The 23625-nt window shown below is 47.8% G+C and overlaps 1 protein-coding gene and 1 long non-coding RNA gene across 2 annotated transcripts in view; one reads left to right on the top strand and one right to left on the bottom strand.

The window, feature by feature from the left end:
* The first annotated feature begins 4918 nt into the window (after positions 1–4918).
* FBLN2 (fibulin 2) overlaps positions 4919–23625 on the top strand; it is a 124671-nt gene continuing 105964 nt past the window's right edge. Inside the window, exon 1 of the mRNA XM_049862516.1 lies at positions 4919–5033. The gene's annotated coding sequence lies outside the window, so the exon portion shown is untranslated. The remainder of the gene's footprint in view (positions 5034–23625) is intronic.
* On the bottom strand, positions 4968–6500 carry LOC126063972 (uncharacterized). Its single transcript, XR_007514423.1, has 3 exons — positions 6251–6500; positions 5815–5912; positions 4968–5057 (listed from the first exon to the last, which is right to left on the bottom strand). It is a non-coding gene; the product is annotated as an uncharacterized LOC126063972 (long non-coding RNA).

Genomic DNA, 23625 nt, shown 5'->3' with positions numbered 1-23625 from the left:
GCTGTCTTCTATTAGGCCAGACATTCAAGAGAGTTGCAACAAGATTGCAAAACCCAATTCCACCCTTCTCACTAATTTTGTCGTTTTGAAAAATATAGCAATTTTCATAAAATATGTATTTAGGTTAACACGTAATGGAGTCACTCTTGTTCCTTTTAAATCAATGAATACACAAATATTTTAATGATTTTTCAGTTTTAACTTCTCCTACAGTAACTATCAATATTCCTAACCCACATAAACTAAAGCTTTTTAAGGTCCTCGATAATTTTTAAGGCGGTAAAGGTAGAATTGTCAGGTAAAATGTACAATATTTAGGATATAAAATACTAAATGATTATTTGTCATTTATCTGAAATTCAAATTTAACTGGGAGTTTGTTTTTAGTTATTCATTAAATCTGGCAACCCTGGTAAAGGAATCTTGAGGGCAAAATATTTGTGAACTGCTGGTTTAATATATTAATAAGTGTTTAGAAGGAAAATAAACCAGATAAGGATTCAAAGAGTGAGGAGGATTGCTATCTTATTGGGAGTGGTCAGGGACATGGCGACATTGCAGCAGAGTATGAGTGAAGGGAAGGAGGGAGCCATATGGGGGAAGAGGGCTCCAGGCGGAGGTCACAGTGAGTACCAGGTCCCTGAGGCTGGAGTGGGCATTGGTGATGGAGACACAGCAAGGAGGGAGGGAGACACGGTCTCTTCTGTGAGGTCGTTGTTGTTAGCTGCTGTCAAGTTGGCCCCTGACTCATGGCAAACCCATGCACAATGGCATGAAATGCTGCCCAGTCCCTGTGCCATCCTGGGGATCCTCCATGTCACCAGGCTGTTGTGATCCATAGGGTTTTCACTGGTGGATTTTAGGGTAGATTGCCGGGCCTTTCTTCCTAGTCCGTCTTAGTCCAGAAGCTCCTCTGAAACCTGTTCAGCATCACAGCAACACACAGGCCCTCCTGACAGACAGGCGGTGGCTGCACATGAGACAGGCCCTCCTGACAGACAGGCGGTGGCTGCACATGAGGTGGAGTGGCCAGGAAGCGAACCTGGGGCTCCTGCATGGAAGGGGAGAATTCTACCACTAAATCACTGCCTCTCGTTCTGTGAGGCAGGACATCTTTATGTTCAAGAAGTGGGGGCTCAGAGAGGTTTTGGAACAAGTGTGTATTTGCACAGCTGGCACAGGAAGTCAGGGAGCAAATCCCTTAGGGGTGACATCGAAGCCCACGTTTGACCGTTCTAGCATCTTCCCCAGCTGCAGGACAAGGGCAGGCTGGCGCAGGGCCCCATGGTAGTACATGCTCCACAGGAAGTTTTCTCCCTCCCTGGCTGAGGGGACGGCAGGGGAGGGGACAGCAAAACAAAGGCCTTTTGTGAGAGGGAGGGTTTGGGGTCTGGCCCCGTCTGCACATAGGATTAGGGTCATCAGTCTGGAGGAGCCAGCACGGGCTGATCCTGACTGCCTGCTGGGCAGGGCATCCCTGCTGTTGGAGGCTTGGCTGCTGGGTCACATCTCTGCAGTGGTGGATTTATGCCCGTCTGGGCTGGGAAAATAAGAGTCGGGGATCGTGACAAGCGTCCTCCTGGGGGCTGTAGGACAAAACCAGAAGTGTCCTTATCCTTGGTGTCTTAAGTTAGCTAGTGCTGCTATAACAGAAATACCATAAGTGGATGACTTTAACAAACAGAAATTTATTCCTTTACAGTTTAGGAGGGTAGAAGTCTGAATTCCGGGTGCCAGCTCCAGGGGATGGCTTTCTCTCTCTCTGTTGGCTCTGGGGGAAGGTCCGTGTCATCAATTTTCCTCTGGTCTAAGAGCTTCTCAGTGCAGGAACCCAGGGTCCAATGGACTTGCTCTGCTCCTGGCTCGTTTTGCTTGGTGGTAACAAAGTCCCTCTCCTTTCTGCTTGCTTCCCCTCTTTTAGATCTCAAAAGAGATTGACTCAAGATACAACCTAATCCTATAGATTGAATCCTGTCCCATTAAAATAACTGCCTCTAATCCTGCCTCATTAACATCATAAAGGTTAGGATTTACAACACATGGGAAAATTATGTAAACATAAAATGGAGGACAACCATATAATGCTGGGAATCATGGCCTAGCTAAATTGACACACATTTTGGGGGGGGGGACACAAGTTCAATTGGTAACACTTGGGGACCTCCCCAACATCACAACCTTGCTACCACTTGGATCAGAGACCTGGTGGTTGCCCCAGGCAACAGGGGCTGCCCTTCAGCTTCAGGACACAATTATAGGAGGGCAAAGGTGGTCTGAGGCCTACCAGGTGGGGTGGGGCAAAAGGTCAAAGGCTGCAGCCACAGGGCCTGTGCTGTGGTCAGAGGCTGGGCCTGGGACAGCAGGGAGGAGCTTCAGGACAGCTAATGAGATGCCAGGTCAGCTGTGGTCAAGGGTGAGTGGTGGGAGCATCTCTCCCCAGGACACCCAGGAAGGAGCACATTGACTGTACATAACGTACAACCATCATCAAAGTGACCAAAGTCAGCCTGTTGTTTATTATCACCACTCCGGAAGTGCTGAAAGAAGTCAGTGGTAAAATCCTCCCCCCTCCCAATTTTTTTCAGTCTCAGTGCTAAACAATTACCATGGATACTGTTGGTGCTTAATAACACATATGCATGCTTCAAATTAGCATATCTTTACGACTTATCCTTTAATAAACATTGGAAGTTAACTAGAGAACTCCCAGTTATACAGCCGGCCTGGTACACGCGATGATTCAAATGGAAGCATTTGCTTGGAGGGGAAGTTCATAACGGTTTGGACGCAGTGAAGCTGTTTGAGATGCAGTTTGCCTCTAACTCCCTGTGAACCACCTATGGGAGCCTTTAGGCCTTGGGTTCGAGCTAAACGATTGCTCACTGCTGCAATGATGAGGAAGCAGAACTGAGTTCACTTCAGTTCTGCCTTTCCACGTGACCACATGGAGCCTTTATTTGAGTTTAAAATCTATAACAGTGAAGCAAATACAAACTCCGAGTGTAATGTATTCGCTTGGTAAGTGTGAATTTTAGTTCCTACCTAAAATATATTCATTTCACTTCATGATTATTACTGGAAATAATTTCATCATATAAGAATCGGCCTCTTAATAGTTTAGTTTAACTAGTAAAAAAAAAAGCCTGCCCTGAGCACTATGGTCATTTAAGAACAATCTATATGGGATCCAGTTGACAACAGCAACTTGAAAGATCAGATAGAAATCTCAGGGGGCAGTAAGATTACGTTAATGAGGGAAGAACAACTCAGAGAAGGAGGGTGGGAATGGTTGCACAACTTGAAGACTGTCATCAACGTCACTAAATTGTACATGTAGAAACTGCTGCGTTGGTGTGTGTTTTGCTTTGTATGTTCCTGACAACGACAACAAGATAAATAAAATTTAGAAAAAAACCAAAAAGAACAGGGCTCTTAAAAATGATCTACTCTGGGTGTTGAACATACTAGGTCTGCCACTGGCCAGAGTAACCACAGAGGGGGCCTGAATTGGGTCCAGAGAAAATAAGGGCACCACCTAGAAGGTGGCTCTAGGCCCAGCTCAGAGTCCAGAGGAAAGAGGGGCTACACTTACATTACCTATGCCATATGTGTGTGTGGTGGGCTTTCACAAATCGAACACATTCATGTAACCAACACCCAGAGCAAGAGACAGGACCTGACTAGCCCCCAGAGGTTCCCTTCTTGCCCCCTTCCAGTCACACCCACCCCATGGGTGCCCTCCCCTAACTTCTGACAGCACAGATTAGTTTTGCCTGCTCTAGAATTTGGTAAAAAATGGAGTCATATAGGGGCACACCAGCCCGGGGGAAGGATGAGAAGTCAGGAGGGGACAGGAAAGCTGGTAATGGGGAACCCATGGACAAGAAAGGGAGAGTGTTAACACGTCGTGGGGTTGGCAACCAGTGGCACAAAACAGTATATGTATTAATTGTTTAATGAGAAACTAATTTGCTCTTTAAGCCTTCTTCTAAAGCACAAAAAAAGGGGGGTCATATGTGTGTAATCTTTTGTCTCTGACTTCTCTGCCTCAAAGTTACATTTCTGAGAGGCATTCATGTTGTTGCATGTGGCTGTACACCATCTATTTTTCCTGCTCTGTAGAATTCACTTGTGTGAAACCATCCAAACCAGCTGCCATGGAGTTGACCCTGACTCATGGAGACCATATGCTTTTCAATGGCTTTGACCTTTTGGAGATCACCAGGCCTTTCTTCCAAGGTGCCTCTGAGTGGACTCGAATTGACAATCTTTTGGTTAGCAGCCAAGTGTGTTAACGGATTGTACCACCCAGGGACTCCCAATTGTGTGAGCGCACCTGGAGGTATGGATCCCCTCCATGCTGGTGGGCAGCTGAGCATTTCCAGTTTGGGAATCTTATGAACAGGGCTGCCAGGGGTGCTTTGGTATGTGTTTTCCGGAGGAGGCACACTTTCCTCCCTCTCGAGTAGAAACCGAAGAGTGGAATTTCTGCATCATAGTAGACACGTGTGTTCAGCTTTAGACAATTCCGCCAACTTGTGTTTTCTAAAACGATCATGCCATTTCAGACTCCCAGCAGCCATGGATAAGAGTTCCAGTTGCTTTGCGTCCTTGCCCACCCTTGGTATTTCCTATCTTTTCCATTCTGTGATTCTGGTGGGCGTCTGGCCATAGCCTCTCTACGTGCTCCGCTCTGCTCCATCCGTGCAGCCTTATAGACATTTCACAGATGGGAACACGGAGTGCAGAGAGGGGAGTCCCTTGTCCACATCACACAAATGTAGGTGGCAGAATGGTGACTGGAGCCAGAAGTCTCTCCGGGAGGCTTTCGGCTGGGCAGGATGTGGAGGCGGGTGGAAGGCGGGGGTGGACACCCAGCAGATCTCCGGATTCGGCTATGTGCTGAGTGGGGGTTGAGGCCTCTCCTCCCCTTGAAGCTGTCCAGCAGGCCTGGCGATGACATGCGTCCCTGCCTATTCTCTGGCTTGCTGAGGAGAGGCTGCATTGTCCTTGTCTTCCTGAGAGAAGCCCAGGTGGGTTTGCTGGGGGAAGACACCCTGTGGGGAGATTTGGGGGCGGTGTGTTCCAGGCAGGGAACCTGGACTCAGAATGCCTGGGCAGGATTCCCCCTTAAGCCCCCCAAGCCTCCCTAGTCCCTCATCTGTAATATGGGCCTAGAGGCAATCCCCGCCTGAGGAGCTGGCATGATGGCTGGGTGAGAGGAGAAATGAAAACGCTTCCACCAGCTCTCTCAGCCCCATGGGAGGCTCAGATGTGGGCCTGGTGCAGCTGGGAAAAGCATGGGGGACTCCCCTCAGAGCCCATGGCATTGGCATTCTGGGAGGACGCCCAGACATTGAGAGGGGCCTGGGATGCTGCCCACCCACCTCCCGCCTCCCCCCATGTGTTGGCATATGGTTTTGTTAAGCTGGAGCCAAGCTAGGGGAGCAGGGGGAGGGAGAGATTCTGCCAAAGAGGCCGGGGAACAAGGTCCCTTTGTTGCTCCTGAGTCTGCCTGCTCCCTGGGCCTGGAATTGCAGGTCAGGTCTCAGGCCAGCCACTCAAGGGCACTGGCTGTGATGGGAAGGAGGTCAGGGGCTCCCCTTGGTACAAATGGGGAAACTGAGGCTAGAGAGGACCAGACCCCAGCTCTCCTGACTCCCAGTCCCATGCTCCCCCTCCTTCATCTTAATGTTAGCTCCCATGGGTCCCTGGGGTCCTCTCGGTGTCTGCTCTCCTTCAACAGTCCCACGCTGGCCCCTGCCAGTTCCTGTCCCCTTCCCTCCCTGCCATGTGTAGTTTTGGAGAGCTTACTTGGTGCAGCCATACTCTTCGGTTATATCCAGGGATATAAGCAGGAGCACTACGGCGTGGTCTTCGCCCTCAGGGAATTTGCTGTCTGGTGGGGAAGACTGAGAAGCCCACTGACGTTAGGGCCCAGGGGAGCAGCACCTGAGACACGAGTGCACAGGGGCTTGGATGAACAGCCTGGGGGTGGGGGTGAAGGGAAGCCTGGAGGGCTCCCTGGAGGAAGGGAGGCTTCAGCTGAGACCTGAAGGCTGCGGGAGAAGCGGCCAGGCAGGGAGGTGGATCAGCAGGGATGGTGGGGGGTGTTTCTGGTAGATGGCAGAGCACACGCAGGAGTGGGAAGGTTGCAACAGCAGGGTGTGGTCAATCCAGGGGAGGAAGCCCTGGAGGACCACAGCAAAGGGAGGAACTTGAGAGGAAAGAGGGAGGAAACGGCTCGTACCAAGAACGAAGACAGAGCAGAGCCAAACCACCACCTTGTCGGCCAGGCTGCTGAACTTGAACTTGGGCTTTATTCCGAGGCTGGTGGGGAGCCATGGAAGGGCTTAAGAGACAGGGAGTCACATGGTCAGATTTATATTTTAGAAATCAGCAGTTGCAAAAGAGAAAAAAAAAAAGTTTCAAGGGGCAGAGCCACGAGCAGGGATTTCATAACAGAGGAAATGCAGATGGCTTACAAACATATGTCAGGATGCACGTCTTCATTAGTAACAAGGGAAATGGAAAGTGAAACCATACCAAGGTAGCATTTCATACCTACTACACAGGCAAACTTTAACAAGTGTTGGCAAGGGAGTGGAGTGCCCGCAGAGGCTGGTGGGAGTGCCTGTTGGTACAAACACCCTGAAACTACAGCTTGGCGCGAGCCAGTGAAATTGAACGTGTGCACACCCCATGACCCAGTACTCCTACGCCATGATATTGGCCTTGGAGAGCTCCTGCAAACACCAAAGGAGACTTGGAACAAACACAGTTATCGCAGCCTGATTTGTGATAGGAAAAAATAGGAAACAGCCTAAATGTTCATAGACAACAGGATCACTCATTGTGTTAGAGTTAATCAGTGGAATAGCATACAGCGCTGAAAATAAATGAAGGACAGCTGCAGGCGCTGACATGGCTGCCTCTCACAGACACCTTGAAGAATACTTACAGGATGAGTCTGGCTACATTAAGTTCAAAAACAGCCCCAACTACAATAGCAGATGGTTTAGGGCTGTGTACAGAGGTGGTAAAACTTTGAAGCCAGTAAAGGGCAAGATTACCACAGAAGTCAGGAGTTTGCTTCTTGGGGAGGGGCTACACCACAGTGGGGTACATGAGAGGGTTTCCAAAGTCTGGGTGTCCCTGTCTTTCACACCCCCTCTGCAGTGTTTCCACATAGCTCACATTAGCCACTGGGCTCAGGTGACACTCTCCCCTGCAGGCTCACATTTTTTGAATGGGTGTAACCTGCTTGCTTTATCATTAGTCACTAACCACTAATCAACTCCACTTTCCCATCTGCCTTGTGCGCCTGGCCCCATTGGTACCCAGCCCAGCAAGAGATAAAGAAGCTCTGCATTGTAATTGGCTGGATTGGCCCAGGCTTCTGGGCTGAAAGCCAATCACTGATGAGCCTCATGAAGCCCCCTGGTGCCCAGTGGGGATCTTACAAGGAATATATTTTACAAATGTGTGCCAAGTACCTGACAGTGTGGTAGAAGAAATTGACCTCAAACCCAAGGCTGCAAACTCACCACCGTCCATAGGGGCCATTCATGAATTCCTCTCCAGCCTCCGACAACAGCCTCCAGTTTCCATTTAGAGATCCATCCAGCGCTCTCCCAGACTTTTAGAGAGAACATATGACCTGGGCTGGGCACAGCCATTCTCCTGGCCACAGCAATTGGTTCAGGATGGTATACCTGACTTAAGCCCTTCAATCAAAATGAGTCTTAAGACTACTGGGTTACTGCACTATTTTGGCTGCACCAGAAGGGCTGTGGGCTGGAGCTGCTGAGAAATTTTGGTTAACAGAAGAGATGGCCTTGGTGGAAAATGGAGGAGAGGGGAAGCAGAGCTGAGGGACCGGGGGGCGGGGGGAGACATTTGCTCCTGGTGTATATTTAAGCACCTGGATCCAGCTGTGCTTGAAGTCCACCCCTCCACTTTTTCATTCCTGAAGTCAGCTGCTCCCTTTTTTGGCTTAGGCCTGTTTGAATCAAGAGTACTGTGCCTTTCAGCAGAGAGTCCAACCCATCAGTGACACCTCCTGAGCCACAGACCAGGGAGGCATCCTGCCTCTCTTTCTCCCTCCCTCCCAACATTCACACCAGTCCTCTGCAGCCTTGCCTCTGAATAATTCTCCAATCCTACCACTTCCTCGTCTGCTCCTACCCCATCTGAACCCCATCATGTCCCACATGGATTCTTGTACCAGCCTCCTAAGGGCTCCCTGCCCCCACACTCAGCCTCTAGATGGATCTTGTAAGACAGAAATCAGACCACATCACCACCCCACTTTAAAATCCTTCAGTGGCTCCCCATTGCTCTCAGAATAAAAACCAAACTTCTTCCCATAGGCCACAGGACCCCATAAGGTCCAGGCCCTGGCGAGTCCTCTTCGCTCTCACTTCTTCCCCCAGATAACTTCTCAGCTTCCATATGACTTCCCTGGAAGCGTCCCAGAAACCTCACTAACTACTCAGGAGCACTTAATGTGTGCCAGGCCCTGTTCTAAGTCCTTCCCATCAAACCAAAAAAACCAAACCCGTTGCTGTCGAGTCAATCCTGACTCATAGCAACCCTACAGGAAGACCTTCCCACATTTGTACTAATTTAGCCATCATAAAGCCTGATGAGGTAGGCACTATTAGCCCTATTTTATAGAAGAGAAAAGTAGGCCCAATGAGGTTAGGAGCTTCCCCAGGTCATCATGCAGCTGGGACCCAGGCTGTCTGGCTCCAGCATTCATGGGCTTGACAACTGGCCCACACCACCTCCTCAAGGCTGCGTCTTCATGACTCTTTCACTCTTTGTCTGTGAGAGTAGTGACTTTAGATCTGTCTCCCACCCAGGCGTGAGCCCGTCATATTTATTGTCGAATATCCCCAGGAGGATGCGCAGTGTCTGGCCCGTAGTAGGTGCCCAGTACAGATTTGTTGAGTGAATAACCTTTGCTAATTTTGATTGTTTACTCTGTGCAAGCCACTTCCCGAGCACTTTACATATATTAATTCATTTAGTCCACACAACAGGGTTCTGACGTGGGCAGTGTTATTTTATATTTGGGGACATGGAGGCACAGAGAGGAAACTAGTAAGTGACAGAGCTGGGTTTCAAACCCAGGTGCCCTGGCCAGAGTCTGTGCTCTTAACCATGTGCTCTGTTGTCCCTGTATGGATGGATGGATGGATGAATGGATGCTGTGTGGATGGATGGATGCTGCATGGATGGATGGATGGACAATGCATGGATAGACAGATGGACACTGCATAGATAGATGGACAGATGAATGGATGGATGGATGGACACTGCATAGATGGATGGATGGGTCAGGGTGAGCAAAGATTATCAGTGTGGAGTGGAGACTGGGCCCATATCCTGAGCCTGTCAGGAAGCCAGGGCTGGACAGATGGAGAGTGAAGATTAAGGCATACCTTGCTGAGGAACTTCTCTGATTCCTGGGGCTGAAGCCAACTGGCCTGTGTGCTCCAGAGAGTGTGAGTTCACGCCCGCTGCCTTATCAGGGTCTTGAAGAGGAGGTGGAAGGAAGAAGAGGCCAAGGCAGGCTCCAGGGAGGACTGGCTGGGCTGGAAAGAGACCAAAGAGCGACTCAGTTAAGATGCCCAGGGGCAGATGGGCAGGCTTGTCCCTGGGTTCTTAAGGTCAGTTGGGTTAGCATGGAGCCAAGCAGCTCTGAATCTTCAGCTGGGGGGCTGGGGGACTCTGGAGTCAGTGCATGGTGGCTCTTTGATAACGTATTCAAAACAAAACTAATGAACCCAATTGCCATCTGAGTTGAATTCTGACTCATAGTGACCCTATAGGACAGAGTGGAACTGCCCCATAGGGTTTTCAAGGCTGTAAATCTTTGTGGAAGCAGACTGCCACATCCTTCTCCCATACAGCGGCTAGTGGGTTTGAACCACTGACCTTTCAGTTAGCAGTTGAGCACTTAACCATTGCACTACAGTCACCCCAAATAACTACTAACAGCTTGGGTCATATTACCTGAAGTCTTACGGTTAGAATATAGAAGGTGAAGCTTCCCTCTGGACCACAAAGGTTGCCCCCCACATCCCATATCCAGCCCCTACTCTAGCCCTGCCTGGAAGAGGGACAGGCTGAAGCTGGCAAGAGGAGCTTGGAGGAGCTGGGGTGGCTCAGCCTGGAGAAGAAGAGCCTCCAGGACCTTGCCTGCAGAGAAGCAGGTGGGTCCAGAGGACCAGAGGGCAGGGCCAGACCCCAAGAGGTGAGTCACCACCCTGTGTGAGGAAAACCTTCCTCTTGGGCATAGTTGCCTGGGAATGCAGGGTGCTGCCCTCCCACTCCAGGTTCAGCTGGGGCAAGGCCAGACCTGGGCTCCTTCCACCTGAAAAAGAGAGCTCTAGGCCTTGTCCGCTCTGGCATTTCTGTGGCCCAGCAGGGCCCAAAGCTCTCTGAGTTGGACAAAGAGACACAGAGCTTGCTGGGCCATGGCCCCAGGAGCAAAGGACCTGACTTGAGAGGCTCTGAATTCAATAAATTTCAACTCCAGGGGGACATAGAGCTCACCCAAGCTTCTTGGAGAGGTGGAAAGTGTCTGGGTATGGACCTAAGTTCACCTGTCTCTGAGCCTCATTTTCCTCATCTATAAAGTGGGGACACAGAGTGTTTAACTTCCAATGTGGTGGAGAGGGAGGAATAAGAAAATGGTTGGGTGACCATTTTTGTTACTATTTTTCTCCTTGCATTGGTTTGGGTCTGTCAAGAAGCAGATGCCTTCCCCAAGCCAACTCTTCAGATAGGGATCGGACTGGACTACAAGATAGAAAATGATACTGGTGAGGAGTGAGCTTCTTTGCTCAAGTAGACACATGAGACTATGTGCGTAGGGAAGATAAGAAGGCAGAGAGGGACAGAAGCTGGCTGAATGGACATGGGGAATACAAGGTAGAAAGAAGGAGTGTGCTGTCTCATAAGAGAGAGAGCAGCTAGGATTACATAGCAAGGTGTATATAAATTTTTGTGTGAGAGCCTGACTTGATTTGTAAACTTTAATTTAAAGCACAATAAAAGTTAAGGAAAAAAAAAAAAAGCAGATGCCAAGGCAGGATTAGATGTGCAAGAAAACTGTTGAGGCAGGGAGCAGGAGAAGGCAGGGACGTCTGTGAAAGGAGAGGGAGGAGGATGGAGCGCTGGGGAAGAAGAGTCTTGGGATGCAGCTCAGTTCCAGAAGATTCAGCCAAGACAATGGGGAGTTCTCCAGCTACTTTATTTTATTTTATTGTGGTGAAATATATATAACAATACATTTGCCAGTTCTACCAATTTAATGCATACAATTCAGTGGCATTAATTATCTGTCCCATGTTGCGCAACCATATTTGATTCCGATTTTTTCGTCACCCATCACAGAAACAGTACCACTTAAGGAATACCTCCCCCTTCAGCCGCCCTTTGCTCCCTAGGCATTTGCTGATTCTAGATATTTTCCATAAGTGGGATCAGACAATGTTTTTACTTTTGCATCTGACTTTTTTAACTTAGCATGATGTTTTCAAGTTTCAGCCACATCGTAGCATGTATCACAACTTTATTTCTCCTTATGGCTGAATAATATTCCATTGTATGGAGGCACCACATTTCTTTTATCCATTCGTCTGTTGATGGGCACTTGCGTTGTTTCCATCTTTTGGCTCTTGTGGATAGTACTGCAATGAACATTGGTGTGCAAGCATCTCTTTGAGTCCCTACTTTCAAGTCTGTTCTATATATACTTGGGAGTGGAATTGCTGGGTCATATGGCAATTCTGGAGCCCTTGTGGTGCAGTGGTTAAGAACTATATCTTCTAACCAAAAAGTATGCAGTTCCAGTCCATTAGCCGGTCCTTGGAAACCCTATGGGGCAGTTCTACTCTGTCCTATGGGGTCGCTATGAGTCGGAATCAACTAGACGGCAATGGGTTTGGTTTGGTGCTCTGCGGTTGGCTGGGAGCAGCTCACGGTGGTCTCAGCAGGATGCGAAGGTGGATCTAGAGGGGCCAGCAGTCACTCTCACATCAGGAGGTCTGAGTGATGCATTTTCATGGCGGCCATAAACATCATTATCCTAAACTGGTCCATATCCAAGGACTGGCTGGGTCGAGGCCTGTTAGGTAACCAGAGGGTATTTGAAGCCTCAGAGCTCAAGGTCTGCTATCTAAACAGAGGTGTGTTTTCCTTCCTCACATGCCTAGAAGGGGAGAGTACCAGGCATTACTGGAAATTCATGTCCCCCAATAAGGCAATGTGCTAGAGGACCCAACCACCAGATGTGTGGTATGTAGTAGCCAGAGAGCTGCGGGGTTAGATTTAAATGCAACAATTCATGAACCGATGGATGAATAAATGAATGAAAAAAAAAAAGAACTAGAAGAGAATATAGACAGCTTGCTATTTCTATCTCAGAATGGGGAAGGCCTTTCTAAGCACAAATCTGAAGCCATAGACCACACACACACACACACACACACACACACACTGCACAGATGCCGTATCTGTGATGCTCTCACTGGTCATTGAAACAAAGTACATTTATTATTGTGGTGCATACACAGGTTGTTCACATTCATCCGATCAGAGGCTGAGCACACTAGACACTCTCAGAGTGTTGGCATGTGAAAACTAGAGAGCAAACAACGCAAAGAAATCAATGTTCACTCTTGAATAATAGCTTCATGGTGAGGAGTCGATGTTTACTTATGTCACCTGTCTAGCACATTTCTTGGCCTGCCCCCTTCGCTGCTGGTTCTGCTCTCAACCAGCAGCCTCGGGACAGTCCTGGCTTGGTGTCTCCTGAAGCAGAACTATTCTGAGTGCAACCCTTACGCAGGGTGTACCCAGGCTAGGTGGAAAGGTCCCCTTGGCGCCCTCGGCCAGGCCCCCTGTGCCGTCTCTGGGCCTCTCGCTCTCAGCCAGGTTTCTGATTCTGCCCTCCTGCTCGTGGTCTCGGTGGCCTCCGGTGCTGCTGCAGCCCCCAGGGTGTTACACTTCTCTGCCCACTCCTCTCAGACCACTCTGCTCTCACTTCTCTGCTTAGCGGACTCCAGCTTCACTTCTCCTGGCCCCTGCTGCTGTTTTCTCCTGGCTCTGCCCTCTACCACATCCAGGGTTCCTGCTGCTTCTGATGTCTGTCCCTTCTGATGAGTCTTCCAATCTCTTATCCCCCAGACTGATGTCTCCACCCTGGGACAAAGACTAGGGGTAGGGGAAGTGTCCTTCAGCATGGAGCTTCCCTGTCCCCAGGGGATGCACTCACCCCCTCTCCAAGAACAGAGTGAGCCCAGCCTGGGATGCTCCAGTGAGCCAAAGGCTTCATAGACTTTTATTGGCTTCACCACGGCTTAGTCAGCATTGGGCCCCCAGGTGATCCCTCTTAGTTTGGCCGGCCCTCACTCCTTGGCCTTAGATGTGGCCTTGCTCTCAGAACTAGGACCAAAAGGCCAAATCATCCACTGCAAAGGGGTTCCATACCCTACAGTGTCTACGTCAACATTTAAAAATTCCCTATGCGAAAAAACAAAACAAAACGAAGTAACCAAGGTTAAAGCAGAGGCCGTTACTCCTACAAAGAATTTCAAAGTATTATCATAAAGGTGAACATTTCAATAGTGAAAATGAATGAAGAATAGATCGTTGACTCCAACTCATGGCAACCTTATGTACAACTGAAAGAAACGTTGCCTGGTCCTGTGTCATACTCTCGATCACTGGCATGTTTGAGTCCATTGTTGTGGGTATTGGGCCAATCCATCTTACCTGAGGGTCGCTCTGCCTCTTGATGGCCCTCTACTTCACCAAATGTGATGTCCCCTCTAGCTGTTGGTCTTTCCCAATGACAAATCCAAAGCAAGTTCCACAATGCTCTGTTGTGATCTATAAGGTTTTCACTGGCTAATTTTCAGAAGTTGATTGCCAGGCCTTTCGTCCTATTTTGTCTTAGGCGGGATGCTCCACTGAAACCTGTCCACCCTGTGATATTTGAAATACCGGTGGCATAGCTTCCAGCATCACAGCAACGTGAAAGTCACCACAGTACAACAAACAGGCAGGCAGGTGATGGGAATGAAAAATGTTGTTGTTGTTGTTGTTAGGTGCCATCGAGTCGGTTCCAACTCATAGCGACCCTATTATGCACAACAGAACGAAACACTGCCCCATCCTGTGCCATCCTTACAATCGTTGTTATGCTTGAGCTCATTGTTGAGCCACTGTGTCAACCCGCCTCGTTGAGGGTCTTCCTCTTTTCCGCTGACCCTGTACTCTGCTGAGCATGATGTCCTTCTCCAGGGACTGATCCCTCCTGACAACATGTCCAAAGTATGTAAGACCCAGTCTCGACATCCTTGCCTCTAAGGAGCATTCTGGCCACACTTCTTCCAAGACAGATTTGCTCGTTCTTTTGGCAGCCCATGGTATATTCAATATTCTTTGCCAACACCACAATTCAAAGGAATCAATTCTTCTTCGGTCTTCCTTATTCATTGTGCAGCTTTCACGTGCGTATGATGTGATTGAAAATACCATGGGTTGGGTCAGGCGCACCTTAGTCTTCAGGGTGACATCTTTGCTCTTCAACACTTTGGAGAGGTCCTTTGCAGCAGATTTAGCCAATGCAATGCGTCTTTTGAGTTCTTGACTGCTGCTTCCATGGCTGTTGATTGTGGATCCAAGTGAAATGAAATCCTTGACAACTTCAATCTTTTCTCCGTTGAATGAAAAAATACATGCATACAATTCTCAAAAGAAGAAACACAACTGGCTAATAAACATTTAAAGAATTTGGTCAGCCTCAACCAATAAGATTACTTTTTTTTTTTTTTTTTTGCAATTTTAACCATTTTTAAGTGTCCAATTCAGTGGCATTAATTACATTTACAATGTTGTGCAACCATCACTACTACGAGGTACCATTTTCACCTAACTGAATCAGCGAAAACTTGGAAGACTGATACTGCCTGTCTTAGTCATCTAGTGCTGCTATAACAGAAATACCACAAGTGGGTGGCTTTAACAAACACAAATTTATTTTCTCACAGTTTAGGAGGCTAGAAATCCGAATTCAGGGCGCTGACCCTAGGGGAAGCCTTTCTCTCTCTCGGCTCTGGAGGCAGGTCCATGTCTCTTTTGAGCTTCTGCTCCCGGGCAATCTTCATGTGACTTGGCATCTATCTCTCCCCCTACCCCCCACTCACTCATTTGCTTGTTTAATCTCTTTTATATCTCAGAAGGTATTGACTCGAGACACACCCTACACTAATCCTGTCTCATTAATGTAGCAAAGACAACCCATTCCCAAATGGGATTATGACCATGAGCATAGAGGTTGGGATTTACAACACATATTTTCTGGGGACACAATTCAATCCATAACACTACCTGTGACAGTGAATATGTGAGGACTGAGCATTTTCACACACTATTGGTGGGAGTAAATTTGCCCAACTTCCTAGAGGGCCCCTTTGCAATATATACATATGTATATCAAAAACATTAAAAAATGTACATACCCTTTGACCTCACAACTTTTGGAGATGGACAAGCACTCACAAATGTAGACTCGAGGAAATGCTTGAAATCAGTTTTCATAATTAGAAAAATTGGAAACAATCAACAGAGGATCAGATAAATAAACTGTGGCTATAGCAGACAGTGGAATACTATACAGCTGTTGACCATGATTCTGTAGATAAATATTTACAGATGCGGAAAATGGCCACAATCCAGCACATGAGAAAAACAGCACCCAAGATGTTCATTAGAATTTGTGGTAATAAATAAAACCAGTTGCCATCAACTGTCTCCGACTCATGGCGACCCCACGTGTATCAGAGTAGAACTGTGTGCTATAGGGTTTTCAATGGCTGATTTTTTGGAAGTAGATTGCCAGTCCTTTCTTCTGAGGCACCTCTGGGTGGACTGGAACCTCCAACCTTTTGGTTAGCAGCCGAGAGAGTTAATTGTTTGCACCATACATACAAAGGCAGTTGGAAGAATTTCACTTGCGAAGGTAGATTTGCTGGTGTTGAACGTTTTATTATATGTATTTCCTAATTCTTAAAATCAGCACCAGACTCTCTTCTTTCACAGAGAAGGAAACAGAGGTTCAGAGTAGACAAGAGACTTGCTGGGACCAGGCCTCCCATTTCTGGGCTACCTTTGCTGACTTGGGGGCCCCTTTCAGCCCCTCAGGGCTCTACTGTGTGGCCTTAGGAAAGTCCATTCCCTCTCTGGGCTGCTCCAGTAGGGAAGAGGCTCTGACACCCCTCAGCCTCCTTTCTCAGCACACTGGGAAGGTCCCAGCCTCTGAGCTTGGCACCCTTCCCTCCCTCGCCCTTTGCCCTGCCGGGAGAGCTGGCCTGAACAGCAAGGCTGGTCCAAGTCTTATCCAGGGTGACCACAGCTTCTAAGAAGTGCCAGAAATTTCATCACACCAGGCGGAGGGACAGGCGGGGTGAGTCACGAGTGAGCAGGGCCATCTGAGGTGGGGTCTAACCATTCCCAGACGGGAGGTGTCCAGCCAGGCAGCTTTCCTGGAATACGCAGCTTGGGAAAGTGTAGAGAAACCCCAGAGTGGAAGAAAAAGTTTAATGGTTCCCCCTTTCTCCCCTCTACATACCCCATTCCATGCACCTAGCCCCTCTGACCTCTCTGCCAAGGGCTCACCCCACCTCACTGCCTCACTATGATTTGTTCCACCCTATTTTTTTTTTTTTTATAGCAGGGTGAAACATGCAGACATGAGTCAGACTGCTCTGGGATGGGGTCCTAGCTAGGCCAGTGAGACTCAGTTTCTTTGTCTGTAAAATGGGGGCAATAATATCCAGCACCCCTAGGATTGCTCAGAGGATTAAATGAATTAATCGATGTAAGGTGCCTATGAATGTGCTTGGCATGCAGCACGTGATTAACAAATATGAGCTTATTTTTCATCTCAATTGTTGCCCCCCTTCATTTAAGGCAAACCACCCTTGGAGAGTGTGGCTAGCATAAAAAACAGGCCCCCAGTGACCAACCCCAGTGCACAAAGGGGGACTGGGAAGAACAGGCACCAGACTTGGTAGGCAATGCTGCCTCAATGAGACAAACCTATTAGTCAAGACTCTTGAGTGCAAGTAATAAAACCCCAACTCAAAATGGTTGATGCCCCAAAGGGAATGTACTGATCCCTGTAACTGAAAAATCTAGAAATGTGTTGGCTTCAGGAAGAGCTGTAACCAGGTGCTTAAACATTTTGTTGGGTGAAGGCTGGCTATCTCTTTCTCCTTTCAGCCCTGCTTTCCTCTGCTGCCTTTGAGTAGATTCTGACTCATGGTGACCCCATGTATTACAGAGCAGGACTGCTCCATAGGGTCTTTTTTTTTTTTTTTAATAATATTTTATTGTTTTTGGTGAAGGTTTACTCAGGATTTTAGGTCCTCATTCAATAATTTCTATACAAGTTGTTCTGTGACATTGGTTACATTCTTCACAATGCGTGAACTTTCCCTTTATTTCCTTTCTGGTTGTTCTATTTTTATTAATCTACTTTACCTGCCCCTTATATTCTCATCCCGGTTCTACAGTAATTGTTGACTGTTTGCTCTCATAGAGGTGATTTTTTTTAAAGGAGTGCAGTACTTACAGGTGATATTCATTATTTTTTGAGCCAATTTGTTATTTAGCCACAAGGTGACCTCAGGGTTTAGTTTTAGTTCAAAGCTTGGTTTTTTGTTTTAGAAACGTGAGGTTCTGTTCTACATTTTTCTCCCATTCTATCAGGGTCTATCTATGGTGGTCCTGGCTAGAATAGTTGGTAGTGGCACCGTCTAGTTCTTCTGGTCTCTGGGTAGGTGAAGCTGGGGTAGATGAAAAGCTGTGGTTTGTGTAGATCGTTTGTCTTGTAGACTAGTTTCTTCTTTGAGTCTTTGGTTTCCTTCTTTCTCTTTTGCTTTGGATGAGTAGAGACCAATAGTTGTATCTTAGACGGCCACTCGCAAGCTTTTAAGACCCTAGACACAACTCACCAAACCAGGAGGCAGAACATAACTTTATGAAGTATATTATGCTAATTGATCAAGATATCCCACGAGACTATGGTCCTAATCCTTCAAACCCAGAAATCCAGTGTTTGGCTATGTCTAAGAAGTATCCATAACTGTGTCCCCTATGTGCTTTATTATATATAAATATATGTGCATACAGTCGCATAGATGCACATACATATACATGTGCATATACTATATACACAAACATATATACATACCTATACTTATATATGGAGCCCTGGTAGCTCAGTGGTTAAGAACTCATCTGCTAAGCAAAAAGATCAGCAGTTCGAATTCACCAGCCACTCATTGAAAACCCCATGGGGCAGTTCTACTATGCTATGAGTTGGAATCAACTTGAAGGCGATGGGGTTTTTTTGTTTGTTTGTTTTTATACATATATGTGCCTACATACTCCACAGGGTTTATCTTGGCTGTAATCTTTTTTTTTTTTTTAATAATTTTTATTGTGCTTTAAGTGAAAGTTTACAAATCAAGTCAGTCTCTCACACAAAAACCCATACACACCTTGCTACACACTCCCAATTACTCTCCCCCCAATGAGACAGCCTGCTCTCTCCCTCCATTCTCTCTTTTCGTGTCCTTTTCGCCAGCTTCTAACCCCCTCCACCCTCTCATCTCCCCTCCAGGCAGGAGATGCCAACATAGTCTCAAGCGTCCACCTGATCCAAGAAGCTCACTCCTCACCAGCATCCCTCTCCAACCCATTGTTTAGTCCAATCCATGTCTGAAGAGTTGGCTTTGGGAATGGTTCCTGTCCTGGGCCAACAGAAGGCCTGGGGGCCATGAACACCAGGGTCCTTCTAGTCAGACCATTAAGTCTGGTCTTATGAGACTTTGGAGTCTGCATCCCACTGCTCTCCTGCTCCCTCAGGGATTCTCTGTTGTGTTCCCTGTCAGGGCAGTCATTGGTTGTAGCCAGGCACCATCTAGTTCTTCTGGCCTCAGGATGATGTAGTCGCTGGTTCATGTGGCCCTTTCTGTCTCTTGGGCTTGTAATCACCTTGTGTTCTTGGTGTTTTTCATTCTCCTTTGATCCAGGTGGGTTGAGACCAATTGATGCATCTTAGATGGCTGCTTGCTAATGTTTAAGACCCCAGATGCCACTCTTCAAAGTGGGATGCAGAATGTTTTCTTAATAGATTTTATTATTTGGCTGTAATCTTTAATCTGATAAACTGGAGTATATGAAGAAGAATGTGGCATCAGGATTGGTGGAAGACTCATTAACAATCTGTGATATGCAGATGACACAATCTTGCTTGCTGAAAGCAAAAAAGACTTGAAGCACTTGCTGATGAAGATCAAAGACTATAGCCTTCGGTACGGATTACACTTTAACAAAAAGAAAACAAAAATCCTCACAACTGGACCAATAAGCAACATTATGGTAAATGGGGAAAAGATTGAAGTTGTCAAGGATGTCATTTTGCTTGGATCCACAATCAGTGCCCGTGGAAGCAACAGTCAAGAAACCAAATGACGTATTGCACTGGGCAAATCTTCTGCAAAAGAACTCATTAAAGTGTTGAAAAGCAAAGATGTCACTTTGAGAACTAAGATATGCCTGACTCAAGCCATAATATTTTCAATTGCCTCGTATACATGTGAAAGCTGGGCAATGAATAAGGAATACAGAAGAAGAACTGATGCCTTTGAATTATGGTGTTGGCAAAGAATATTGAATATACCATGGACTGCCAAAAAAACAAACAAATCTGTCTTGGAAGAAGTACGGCCAGAATGCTCCTTAGAAGCAAGGGTGGTGAGACTTTGTCTCACATACTTTGGACACGTTATCAGGAGGGATCAGTCCTTGGAGAAGGACATCATGCTTGGTAAAGTAGTGGGCCGGTGAAAAAGAGGAAGACCCTCAACAAGATGGATTGACACGGTGGCTGCAATGATGAGCTTGAACATAGCAACGATTGTGAGGAAGGTGCAGGATTGGGCAGTGTTTTGTTCTGTTGTACATAGGGTCGCTATGAGTAGGAACTGACTTGATGACACCTAACAACAACAACATTCTTTATGGAAGCAGATCACCAGGCTGCTTCTTCCAATTTTTCAGTTAGTAGATAAGCACATTCATGTGGCCGACCCAAGGACCTCAATCCAGGCACAGTTTGCTTTAAATGATCTCCTTTATTTGAGCCATGTGCCCTTCCTAAGCCAAACACTGTGGTGGGGATGGAACACCCTAGTGGGCCAGGACAGGGCAGGTGCCCACCCAGGAGAGGAGGGTCAGCTCCTTCTGAACAACAGGATAAAGAAAAGGGGTTCTAGAGAGGAGACTCAAAGTGTTGATACCTGGAGTAGAGGAATGGGTGAGCAGAGACCACAGACGTAGACTGCACAAGTCTTTCTGGAGAGCTGCAAACCATGAGCTCTTGTGGAAGATTGAAGCACAGTGTGCCTGTGCCTTCTCAGCAGGAGCATTTGAGCTAAATATGGAAGTGGGAAGGATGGTCATCAGTTAGGTATAGGTTAGGCTGCTGTCATGGATTGAATTGTGTCCCCCCCAAAATATCTGTCAACTTGGCTAGGTCATGATTCCCAGTATTGCATGATTGTCTAATATTTTGTCATCTGATGTGATTTTCCTACATGTTATAAATCCTATCACTATGGTGTAATCAGATGGATTAGTGGCAGTTATATTGATGAGTTCTACAAGGTTAGGTGGTATCTTAAGCCAATCTCTTTTGAGATCTAAAAGACAGAAGCGAGCGGAGACACATGGGGACCTCATGCCGCCATGAAAGGAGCACCAGCAGCAGAGTGCATCCTTTGGATCTGGGGTTCCTGCACAGAGAAGCTCCTCATCCAGGGGAAGATTGACAACAAGGACCTTCCTCCAGAGCCGACAGAAAGAGAAAGCCTTCCCCCCAGACCTGGCGCCCTGAACTTGGGCTTCTAGCCTATTAGACTGTGAGAAAATAAATTTCCCTTTGTTAAAGCCAGCTACTTGTAGTATTTCTGTTATAACCCAGTACCCAAAAAAAACTATGACTAAGACAGCTGCTATAACACAGAGACCCTAAAAGACTGCTGAATAGCCCCGGCCTTACAAAGGTTGTTTCTCTTTCATGTGAAGATTGTGCCATTACAATTATCAGGAGCTCCTTCGAACTGCCAACCTTTTGGTTAGCAGCTGAGCTCTTGTAATACACGATGGCTGCTCAGCTCCAGGTCCACCACTGGCCCTCATTTCAGCCAGCAGGAAGGCAAAAGGGGAAAGGTACGAGCCAGAAGTTGCCCACATCACCTCTGCTCCCATGCAGTGGTACAAAACTTTCATGGTCCTACTGAGTTGCAAGGGAGGCTGGGAGTGTAGTCTTTACTAGGCAGCTGTGTGTCCAGCTGTATGTACATGTCTATCTGTCTGCATTGCACATGCAGACAGGCTGTGCCTCAAACTTCCACACAGCCATTAGACTGCTAGAAATAAGACACATACACCCATTGGCATCCACCATTCTATGTGTGCTACGTTCACCTGTGACTGAGCCAGACACATGAGACACTTACACAGTGTTGGCAACGTAAAAGCCATTATTATTATTTATAGAAAGCAAACATTAAACAATAACAGATTCTCAGAAGTGAAATGCTTACCCTTCTACAAATTACCCATGTCCATTCTCAGGTTGCTGTGCAGGTGTGTCATGGGTCAGGTCACATCACTGCTTCTTCCGGCTACAACCACGCTGCTCAGGGGCCTGCATGGCTCCTGAGGCTTCTGCTTTGCTGCTGGGCCTCGCTGGGCCTTGCTGCCTGATGGAGGATCCCTGCACTGGATCTCCTGAGCCTCTGCTGCCAGCTCTCCTCATGCTACCTGGGCCTGTGGGGCTCTCTTGCCACTACACTACCTGGGACCCCGCTGCCCAGTACAGGGGAGAGACATGCAACTCCTGCATGGGGTCCACTCAGGCCTCTCTTGCCCTGTACAAGCAACTGTTATAGCTTTTTTAGCTCCACTGGCAAGCCTCCTGCCCAAAGGTGCTCAGCTGTTGCTCCATGGGCTGGGCAGGCTCACCACCTCTGTCTCTCACCATCTTCAGCATTTGTTCTTTCTTCTGGGCCTAAGAGGTTCTCAGTGCAGGGACCCTGGGTCCAAGGGACGCACTCCACTGCAGACCCTTCCTCTTGATGGTACTGAGGTCTTCCTCAACCTTTGTGGGATTAGCCCTTCTAAGATTAGCAGGATGGCAAAACTGACCAATCACCTTAGTAGGCCACAGTCACCTTATTTGCATAGTAAAATGTCTGCAAGATTTTTATGCACCTTATTTGCATAGTCCCAGACAATCATTTAGTGGAAGTTACAAGATCATGGCTAGAAAGACCATATAAAAGCAATTCGTTACACCACATCAGCTAAAATTTCTATCACTGTGTTTCGAACAGCAGGGGCACAAGTGGAGAGGACCTGGGTGGGTAGAAAACATTCATGTGGAAAAGGAAATTGCAGGGAGGTGGGAAAGTACCAAATCAGCTTTTCATTTGGTTCAAGAATAGGAAGCTGGGGAGTAGGGATGGGGCATGGTTGGGTGAATGGGCTGGAAAGGTGGGCAAGGACTGGACTAGAGAAGGCTGAATAAGAGCCTGAATTTGGCCCCAATGTTTGACTACGTGCCCATATGTCCAAGCTCCATTTATGCCACCTGTCAGAAGCTCCTCTTGGCCATCCCTCAAGCCCAGAGGTCTGGAGATTGAGGGTGTGGCCAACTCTTGGGAGAACGAACAAGGGGAAGAAGGCTGCACAGCCCAGAGCCATTGAAACAGGGAATTCCAGGCCCTGGTATGTGGTCTAGAGGAGGGGGAGGCATCACAGGCTCCAGGTAGGCATGTTTCACAGACTTCTCACCCCGAGGGGAGGGGTGCAGCTGGAGGAAGGTGGCCAGAACGAGGCCCTCTAAAGCACGTATTTCAAACTTGGCAGCACCTGTCAACCAACTGAGGATTTAAAAAAATATACTGATGCCTGGCTCCACCTCTGAAGATTCAGACAGGATTGTACAGGAGTAGAGTCTAGACACTGGTATTTGAAAAAAATTCCCCAGGTGATTCTAACGCACAGCCAAGTTTGAGAAGCCTTGTTCTAAAGCTTGAGGCTGGGGTGGGGCTGCTCTGGTCTCTGTAGGTAGTGCCACCCCCTGGGTGAGGCGGGGGCCTGTCTGAAAGTTACTGCCTATCACCTTGGATCTCTCTCCTAGATCTGTGGAACTTGCCCCCTTGGGGTCTTGGGGAGGCTAGAACCTCAATTTCCTGGCCTCCGTTGCAGCTAGGGACAGACAGGGGACCTCGCTCACCAGCAGATGTGGCTGCAGCAGACTCTGACCGGGAGATAGGATGTGACAAAGCAGGCCCAGTGTAGACCCACTCTTGGAGGACAGGGAGTCCCCTCAGTCTCCAGAGGCAGTGGCACAGAAGGTCTGGTGGGTGGGGCATCCTGGCTCACCATTGGAGGTGGGAAAGACCCCATGCTGCCTGCACCCAGATGTGCAGAGAGATATCAGACCCTGTTGCTGGCTCTAATCCC

Source organism: Elephas maximus, chromosome 20 (genome assembly GCF_024166365.1).
Source record: "Elephas maximus indicus isolate mEleMax1 chromosome 20, mEleMax1 primary haplotype, whole genome shotgun sequence".
Lineage (NCBI taxonomy): Eukaryota > Metazoa > Chordata > Mammalia > Proboscidea > Elephantidae > Elephas > Elephas maximus.
The sequence above is the reverse complement of the archived record's forward strand: the minus strand, read 5'-3'. Positions and strand labels throughout refer to the sequence as shown.